This window comes from Bufo bufo, chromosome 1, assembly GCF_905171765.1.
Source record: "Bufo bufo chromosome 1, aBufBuf1.1, whole genome shotgun sequence".
NCBI lineage: Eukaryota > Metazoa > Chordata > Amphibia > Anura > Bufonidae > Bufo > Bufo bufo.
Window position 1 is genome coordinate 790,766,194 of NC_053389.1, and position 8,789 is coordinate 790,774,982.

Below are 8,789 nucleotides of genomic sequence, written 5' to 3' on the forward strand. Positions count from 1 at the left end.
CCTAAAAGCTAACGCCCGAACAGGGACTTGAACACTGGACCCTCAGATTAAAAGTCTGATGCTCTACCGACTGAGCTATCCAGGCTCTCTGCAGAGTGACTGAAGTCATGACTTTCTGACCGACTGCCTTTTCCTTCTTTTTATAGCTCCACCTTTTATCATTCCGTGCACTAGTACCTGCTTCCTAGAATTATAAAGGTAACTTTCACATATGTATTAGGGGATTACATTACCAGTGACTTTCTGGTGACAGCACCAGGAAATCAGCTGAGGAGCATGTCAATTACAAATAGGGGATTGAAATCTAGAACAGACCACTGCCCCCAGTTTGATATACAAACTGTGACTGACCTGTCAGAACATGTTGGACAGCATAGTGGTTCTAGCCCTCCAGCACCACTTTTTCCAGATCTTATATGAACCTCTGTATGAAGTTTTGTAAAAAAACTGGTGATTATAGCTCATTAAAACCTTTATCAATCTGCTGTTGAAGTCACGGAGAAGATATATAGACGACGTTGCTTTCTACAGCAAATTATTGAACTGGATTTACTTGAACTTTTGAGCTTGTAATCACCCTCTCTGGCCATGACACCCTATCAGCAGCAATTTTTGGCAGATCTGAGGGCAAAACCCGGAGTCTAAAGATGCCACCTGTGAGTGCACCCTTATAACCATTTAACGCGTAAGATGTAATCGGTTCTTTGTAAATCTTCCCATAAGAAAAATAGTCAAAGGGGCAAGTATTTAGCTCCTAAATTAGCTTTTGTGGTGTTCTCCGAGTGGGTCGATGCAACTTAGTTTCCTAGTCACTTTCGCAGTTTTCATTTTTCTCATCACTTTTGATCCTTTGCCTCATATACCTAACTTTCATGGCAATAACGTGTTCGAGTTTTTAGTTTTTTTAAACGTGTTTAATTTCTCATCCTAAAAGCTAACGCCCGAACAGGGACTTGAACCCTGGACCCTCAGATTAAAAGTCTGATGCTCTACCGACTGGACCCTCAGATTAAAAGTCTGATGCTCTACCGACTGAGCTATCCAGGCTCTCTGCAGAGTGATTGAAGTCATGACTTTCTGACCGACTGCCTTTCCCTTCTTTTTATAGCTCCACCTTTTAACATACCGTGCACTAGTACCTGCTTCCTAGAATTAAAAAGGTAACTTTCACATATGTATTAGGGGATTACATTACCAGTGACTTTCTGGTGATAGCACCAGGAAATCAGCTGAGGAGCATGTCAATTACAAATAGGGGATTGAAATCTAGAACAGACCACTGCCCCCAGTTTGATATACAAACTGTGACTGACCTGTCAGAACATGTTGGGCAGCATAGTGGTTCTAGCCCTCCAGCACCACTTTTTCCAGATCTTATATGAACCTCTGTATAAAGTTTTGTAAAAAAACTGGTCATTATAGCTCATTAAAACCTTTATCAATCTGCTGTTGAAGTCACGGAGAAGATATATAGACGACGTTGCTTTCTACGGCAAATTATTGAACTGGATTTACGTGAACTTTTGAGCTTGTAATCACCCTCTCTGGCCATGACACCTTATCAGCAGCAAGTTTTTGGCAGATCTGAGGGCAAAACCCGGAGTCTAAAGATGCCACCTGTGAGTGCACCCTTATAATCATTTAACGCGTAAGATGTAATCGGTTCTTTGTAAATCTTCCCATAAGAAAAATGGTCAAAGGGGCAAGTATTTAGCTCCTAAATTAGCTTTTGTTGTGTTCTCCGAGTGGGTCGATGCAACTTAGTTTCCTAGTCACTTTTGCAGTTTCCCTTCTTTTTATAGCTCCACCTTTTACCACTATTTACCATACCGTGCACTAGTACCTGCTTCCTAGAATTATAAAGGTAACTTTCACATATGTATTAGGGGATTACATTACCAGTGACTTTCTGGTGATAGCACCAGGAAATCAGCTGAGGAGCATGTCAATTACAAATAGGGGATTGAAATCTAGAACAGACCACTGCCCCCAGTTTGATATACAAACTGTGACTGACCTGTCAGAACATGTTGGGCAGCATAGTGGTTCTAGCCCTCCAGCACCACTTTTTCCATATCTTATATGAACCTCTGTATGAAGTTTTGTAAAAAAAAACTGGTGATTATAGCTCATTAAAACCTTTATCAATCTGCTGTTGAAGTCACGGAGAAGATATATAGACGACGTTGCTTTCTACGGCAAATTATTGAACTGGATTTACGTGAACTTTTGAGCTTGTAATCACCCTCTCTGGCCATGACACCATATCAGCAGCAAGTTTTTGGCAGATCTGAGGGCAAAACCCGGAGTCTAAAGATGCCACCTGTGAGTGCACCCTTATAACCAATTAACGCGTAAGATGTAATCGGTTCTTTGTAAATCTTCCCATAAGAAAAATGGTCAAAGGGGCAAGTATTTAGCTCCTAAATTAGCTTTTGTGGTGTTCTCCGAGTGGGTCGATGCAACTTAGTTTCCTAGTCACTTTCGCAGTCTTCGATTTTCTCATCACTTTTGATCCTTTGCCTCATATACCTAACTTTCATGGCAATAACGTGTTCGAGTGTTTGATTTCTCATCCTAAAAGCTAACGCCCGAACAGGGACTTGAACCCTGGACCCTCAGATTAAAAGTCTGATGCTCTACCGACTGAGCTATCCAGGCTCTCTGCAGAGTGATTGAAGTCATGACTTTCTGACCGACTGCCTTTCCCTTCTTTTTATAGCTCCACCTTTTACCATACCGTGCACTAGTACCTGCTTCCTAGAATTATAAAGGTAACTTTCACATATGTATTAGGGGATTACATTACCAGTGACTTTCTGGTGATAGCACCAGGAATTTAGCTGAGGAGCATGTCAATTACAAATAGGGGATTGAAATCTAGAACAGACCACTGCCCCCAGTTTGATATACAAACTGTGACTGACCTGTCAGAACATGTTGGGCAGCATAGTGGTTCTAGCCCTCCAGCACCACTTTTTCCAGATCTTATATGAACCTCTGTATGAAGTTTTGTAAAAAAAACTGGTGATTATAGCTCATTAAAACCTTTATCAATCTGCTGTTGAAGTCACGGAGAAGATATATAGACGACGTTGCTTTCTACGGCAAATTATTGAACTGGATTTACGTGAACTTTTGAGCTTGTAATCACCCTCTCTGGCCATGACACCATATCAGCAGCAAGTTTTTGGCAGATATGAGGGCAAAAACCGGAGTCTAAAGATGCCACCTGTGAGTGCACCCTTATAACCATTTAACGCGTAAGATGTAATCGGTTCTTTGTAAATCTTCCCATAAGAAAAATGGTCAAAGGGGCAAGTATTTAGCTCCTAAATTAGCTTTTTTGGTGTTCTCCGAGTGGGTCGATGCAACTTAGTTTCCTAGTCACTTTCGCAGTTTTCATTTTTCTCATCACTTTTAATCCTTTGCCTCATATATCTAACTTTCATGGCAATAACGTGTTCGAGTTTTTAGTTTTTTTTAACGTGTTTGAATTCTCATCCTAAAAGCTAACGCCCGAACAGGGACTTGAACCCTGGACCCTCAGATTAAAAGTCTGATGCTCTACCGACTGAGCTATCCAGGCTCTCTGCAGAGTTATTGAAGTCATGACTTTCTGACCGACTGCCTTTCCCTTCTTTTTATAGCTCCACCTTTTACCATACCGTGCACTAGTACCTGCTTCCTAGAATTATAAAGGTAACTTTCACATATGTATTAGGGGATTACATTACCAATGACTTTCTGGTGATAGCACCAGGAAATCAGCTGAGGAGCATGTCAATTACAAATAGGGGATTGAAATCTAGGTCAGACCACTGCCCCCAGTTTGATATACAAACTGTGACTGACCTGTCAGAACATGTTGGGCAGCATAGTGGTTCTAGCCCTCCAGAACCACTTTTTCCAGATCTTATATGAACCTCTGTATGAAGTTTTGTAAAAAAACTGGTGATTATAGCTCATTAAAACCTTTATCAATCTGCTGTTGAAGTCACGGAGAAGATATATAGACGACGTGCTTTCTACGGCAAATTATTGAACTGGATTTACGTGAACTTTTGAGCTTGTAATCACCCTCTCTGGCCATGACACCCTATCAGCAGCAAGTTTTTGGCAGATATGAGGGCAAAACCCGGAGTCTAAAGATGCCACCTGTGAGTGCACCCTTATAACCATTTAACGCGTAAGATGTAATCGGTTCTTTGTAAATCTTCCCATAAGAAAAATGGTCAAAGGGGCAAGTATTTAGCTCCTAAATTAGCTTTTGTGGTGTTCTCCGAGTGGGTCGATGCAACTTAGTTTCCTAGTCACTTTCGCAGTCTTCATTTTTCTCATCACTTTTGATCCTTTGCCTCATATACCTAACTTTCATGGCAATAACGTGTTCGAGTGTTTGATTTCTCATCCTAAAAGCTAACGCCCGAACAGGGACTTGAACCCTGGACCCTCAGATTAAAAGTCTGATGCTCTACCGACTGAGCTATCCAGGCTCTCTGCAGAGTGATTGAAGTCATGACTTTCTGACCGACTGCCTTTCCCTTCTTTTTATAGCTCCACCTTTTACCATACCGTGCACTAGTACCTGCTTCCTAGAATTATAAAGGTAACTTTCACATATGTATTAGGGGATTACATTACCAGTGACTTTCTGGTGATAGCACCAGGAAATCAGCTGAGGAGCATGTCAATTACAAATAGTGGATTGAAATCTAGAACAGACCACTGCCCCCAGTTTGAAATACAAACTGTGACTGACCTGTCAGAACATGTTGGGCAGCATAGTGGTTCTAGCTCTCCAGCACCACTTTTTCCAGATCTTATATGAACCTCTGTATGAAGTTTTGTAAAAAAACTGGTGATTATAGCTCATTAAAACCTTTATCAATCTGCTGTTGAAGTCACGGAGAAGATATATAGACGACGTTGCTTTCTACGGCAAATTATTGAACTGGATTTACATGAACTTTTGAGCTTGTAATCACCCTCTCTGGCCATGACACCCTACCAGCAGCAAGTTTTTGGCAGATCTGAGGGCAAAACCCGGAGTCTAAAGATGCCACCTGTGAGTGCACCCTAATAACCATTTAACGCGTAAGATGTAATCGGTTCTTTGTAAATCTTCCCATAAGAAAAATGGTCAAAGGGGCAAGTATTTAGCTCCTAAATTAGCTTTTGTGGTGTTCTCCGAGTGGGTCGATGCAACTTAGTTTCCTAGTCACTTTCGCAGTCTTCATTTTTCTCATCACTTTTGATCCTTTGCCTCATATACCTAACTTTCATGGCAATAACGTGTTCGAGTTTTTAGTTTTTTTAAACGTGTTTAATTTCTCATCCTAAAAGCTAACGCCCGAACAGGGACTTGAACCCTGGACCCTCAGATTAAAAGTCTGATGCTCTACCGACTGGACCCTCAGATTAAAAGTCTGATGCTCTACCGACTGAGCTATCCAGGCTCTCTGCAGAGTGATTGAAGTCATGACTTTCTGACCGGCTGCCTTTCCCTTCTTTTTATAGCTCCACCTTTTAACATACCGTGCACTAGTACCTGCTTCCTAGAATTATAAAGGTAACTTTCACATATGTATTAGGGGATTACATTACCAGTGACTTTCTGGTGATAGCACCAGGAAATCAGCTGAGGAGCATGTCAATTACAAATAGGGGATTGAAATCTAGAACAGACCACTGCCCCCAGTTTGATATACAAACTGTGACTGACCTGTCAGAACATGTTGGGCAGCATAGTGGTTCTAGCCCTCCAGCACCACTTTTTCCAGATCTTATATGAACCTCTGTATGAAGTTTTGTAAAAAACTGGTGATTATAGCTCATTAAAACCTTTATCAATCTGCTGTTGAAGTCACGGAGAAGATATATAGACGACGTTGCTTTCTACGGCAAATTATTGAACTGGATTTACGTGAACTTTTGAGCTTGTAATCACCCTCTCTGGCCATGACACCATATCAGCAGCAAGTTTTTGGCAGATATGAGGGCAAAACCCGGAGTCTAAAGATGCCACCTGTGAGTGCACCCTTATAACCATTTAACGCGTAAGATGTAATCGGTTCTTTGTAAATCTTCCCATAAGAAAAATGGTCAAAGGGGCAAGTATTTAGCTCCTAAATTAGCTTTTTTGGTGTTCTCCGAGTGGGTCGATGCAACTTAGTTTCCTAGTCACTTTCGCAGTTTTCATTTTTCTCATCACTTTTGATCCTTTGCCTCATATACCTAACTTTCATGGCAATAACGTGTTCGAGTTTTTAGTTTTTTTTAACGTGTTTGATTTCTCATCCTAAAAGCTAACGCCCAAACAGGGACTTGAACCCTGGACCCTCAGATTAAAAGTCTGATGCTCTACCGACTGAGCTATCCAGACTCTCTGCAGAGTGATTGAAGTCATGACTTTCTGACCGACTGCCTTTCCCTTCTTTTTATAGCTCCACCTTTTACCATACCGTGCACTAGTACCTGCTTCCTAGAATTATAAAGGTAACTTTCACATATGTTTTAGGGGATTACATTACCAGTGACTTTCTGGTGATAGCACCAGGAAATCAGCTGAGGAGCATGTCAATTACAAATAGGGGATTGAAATCTAGAACAGACCACTGCCCCCAGTTTGATATACAAACTGTGACTGACCTGTCAGAACATGTTGGGCAGCATAGTGGTTCTAGCCCTCCAGCACCACTTTTTCCAGATCTTATATGAACCTCTGTATGAAGTTTTGTAAAAAAACTGGTGATTATAGCTCATTAAAACCTTTATCAATCTGCTTTTGAAGTCACGGAGAAGATATATAGACGACGTCGCTTTCTACGGCAAATTATTGAACTGGATTTACGTGAACTTTTGAGCTTGTAATCACCCTCTCTGGCCATGACACCCTATCAGCAGCAAGTTTTTGGCAGATCTGAGGGCAAAACCCGGAGTCTAAAGATGCCACCTGTAAGTGCAGCATTATAACCATTTAACGCGTAAGATGTAATCGGTTCTTTGTAAATCTTCCCATAAGAAAAATGGTCAAAGGGGCAAGTATTTAGCTCCTAAATTAGCTTTTGTGGTGTTCTCCGAGTGGGTCGATGCAACTTAGTTTCCTAGTCACTTTCGCAGACTTCATTTTTCTCATCACTTTTGATCCTTTGCCTCATATACCTAACTTTCATGGCAATAACGTGTTCGAGTTTTTAGTTTTTTTTAACGTGTTTGATTTCTCATCCTAAAAGCTAACACCCAAACAGGGACTTGAACCCTGGACCCTCAGATTAAAAGTCTGATGCTCTACCGACTGAGCTATCCAGGCTCTCTGCAGAGTGATTGAAGTCATGACTTTCTGACCGACTGCCTTTCCCTTCTTTTTATAGCTCCACCTTTTACCATACCGTGCACTAGTACCTGCTTCCTAGAATTATAAAGGTAACTTTCACATATGTATTAGGGGATTACATTACCAGTGACTTTCTGGTGATAGCACCAGGAAATCAGCTGAGGAGCATGTCAATTACAAATAGGGGATTGAAATCTAGAACAGAACACTGCCCCAGTTTGATATACAAACTGCGACTGACCTGTCAGAACATGTTGGGCAGCATAGTGGTTCTAGCCCTCCAGCACCACATTTTCCAGATCTTATATGAACCTCTGTATGAAGTTTTGTAAAAAAAACAGGTGATTATAGCTCATTAAAACCTGTATCAATCTGCTGTTGAAGTCACGGAGAAGATATATAGATGACGTCGCTTTCTACGGCAAATTATTGAACTGGATTTACGTGAACTTTTGAGCTTGTAATCACACTCTCTGGCCATGACACCCTATCAGCAGCAAGTTTTTGGCAGCTCTGAGGGCAAAACCCGGAGTCTAAAGATGCGACCTGTGAGTGCACCCTTATAACCATTTAACGCGTAAGATGTAATCGGTCCTTTGTAAATCTTCCCATAAGAAAGATGGTCAAAGGGGCAAGTATTTAGCTCCTAAATTAGCTTTTGTGGTGTTCTCCGAGTGGGTCGATGCAACTTAGTTTCCTAGTCAATTTCGCAGTCTTCATTTTTCTCATCACTTTTGATCCTTTGCCTCATATACCTAACTTTCATGGCAATAACGTGTTCAAGTTTTTAGTTTTTTTTAACGTGTTTGATTTCTCATCCTAAAAACTAACGCCCAAACAGGGACTTGAACCCTGGACCCTCAGATTAAAAGTCTGATGCTCTACCGACTGAGCTATCCAGGCTCTCTACAGACTGATTGAAGTCATGACTTTCTGACCGACTGCCTTTTTCTTCTTTTTATAGCTCCACCTTTTACCATACCGTGCACTAGTACCTGCTTCCTAGAATTATAAAGGTAACTTTCACATATGTATTAGGGGATTGCATTACCAGTGACTTTCTGGTGATAGCACAAGGAAATCAGCTGAGGAGCATGTCAATTACAAATAGGGGTTTGAGATCTAGAACAGAACACTGCCCCCAGTTTGATATACAAACTGTGACTGACTTGTCAGAACATGTTGGGCAGCATAGTGGTTCTAGCCCTCCAGCACCACTTTTTCCAGATCTTATATGAACCTCTGTATGAAGTTTTGTAAAAAAGCAGGTGATTATAACTCACTAAAACCTGTATCAATCTGCTGTTGAAGTCACGGAGACATTATATAGAGGACATCGCTTTCTATGGCAAATAATTGAACTGGATTTACATGAATTTTTGAGCTTGTAATCACCCTCTCTGGCCATGACACCCTATCAGCAGCAAGTTCTTGGCAGATCTGAGAGCAAAAC

General features: G+C 41.2%; 8 non-coding genes across 8 annotated transcripts; all 8 read right to left on the reverse strand.

The window, feature by feature from the left end:
• Nucleotides 1–938: 938 nt before the first annotated feature.
• TRNAK-UUU lies at nt 939–1,047 on the reverse strand. Its single transcript has 2 exons — nt 1,011–1,047; nt 939–974 (listed from the first exon to the last, which is right to left on the reverse strand). It is a non-coding gene; the product is annotated as a tRNA-Lys (tRNA).
• A 1,541-nt stretch (nt 1,048–2,588) lies between these two features.
• Nucleotides 2,589–2,661, reverse strand: TRNAK-UUU. Its single transcript has one exon. It is a non-coding gene; the product is annotated as a tRNA-Lys (tRNA).
• An 855-nt stretch (nt 2,662–3,516) lies between these two features.
• TRNAK-UUU lies at nt 3,517–3,589 on the reverse strand. The gene has a single exon. It is a non-coding gene; the product is annotated as a tRNA-Lys (tRNA).
• An 834-nt stretch (nt 3,590–4,423) lies between these two features.
• TRNAK-UUU lies at nt 4,424–4,496 on the reverse strand. The gene has a single exon. It is a non-coding gene; the product is annotated as a tRNA-Lys (tRNA).
• An 854-nt stretch (nt 4,497–5,350) lies between these two features.
• Nucleotides 5,351–5,459, reverse strand: TRNAK-UUU. Its single transcript has 2 exons — nt 5,423–5,459; nt 5,351–5,386 (listed from the first exon to the last, which is right to left on the reverse strand). It is a non-coding gene; the product is annotated as a tRNA-Lys (tRNA).
• An 853-nt stretch (nt 5,460–6,312) lies between these two features.
• Nucleotides 6,313–6,385, reverse strand: TRNAK-UUU. The gene has a single exon. It is a non-coding gene; the product is annotated as a tRNA-Lys (tRNA).
• An 854-nt stretch (nt 6,386–7,239) lies between these two features.
• Nucleotides 7,240–7,312, reverse strand: TRNAK-UUU. Its single transcript has one exon. It is a non-coding gene; the product is annotated as a tRNA-Lys (tRNA).
• An 854-nt stretch (nt 7,313–8,166) lies between these two features.
• On the reverse strand, nt 8,167–8,239 carry TRNAK-UUU. Its single transcript has one exon. It is a non-coding gene; the product is annotated as a tRNA-Lys (tRNA).
• Between the last annotated feature and the right edge of the window lie 550 nt (nt 8,240–8,789).